This window comes from Penaeus monodon, chromosome 15 (assembly GCF_015228065.2).
Source record: "Penaeus monodon isolate SGIC_2016 chromosome 15, NSTDA_Pmon_1, whole genome shotgun sequence".
Classification (NCBI taxonomy): domain Eukaryota; kingdom Metazoa; phylum Arthropoda; class Malacostraca; order Decapoda; family Penaeidae; genus Penaeus; species Penaeus monodon.
The window spans coordinates 4,103,954-4,104,298 of NC_051400.1; positions in this window are offsets into that span (position 1 = coordinate 4,103,954).

Genomic DNA, 345 nt, shown 5'->3' on the forward strand with positions numbered 1-345 from the left:
AAGCATAATGCAATGATCTCCCCATTACGTTTCTAAACAAAAACAAATCATCCGAAGAAGAAATCTGCACAGGACTGGCCAGGGAGAGCTCCGTTCGAGGACTGAACGCTTGCCAGGTGTGCGTGCCTTAAATATCGAAACCAGTAATTACATTATATGAATTCCATTGCCATGAATGGATCTTGTCACATGTAGAAGCGTCTTGAATTTCTCCCATAATGGTTTTAGAATCCATATCGTCATTAAAATGCATCTATGGTCTTTATGTAGGGTTTCCGCATGAATGCTGCGATACACTACTAAATATGTGGCATGATAGATTTTTTAATTTTCTGAATAACAAAG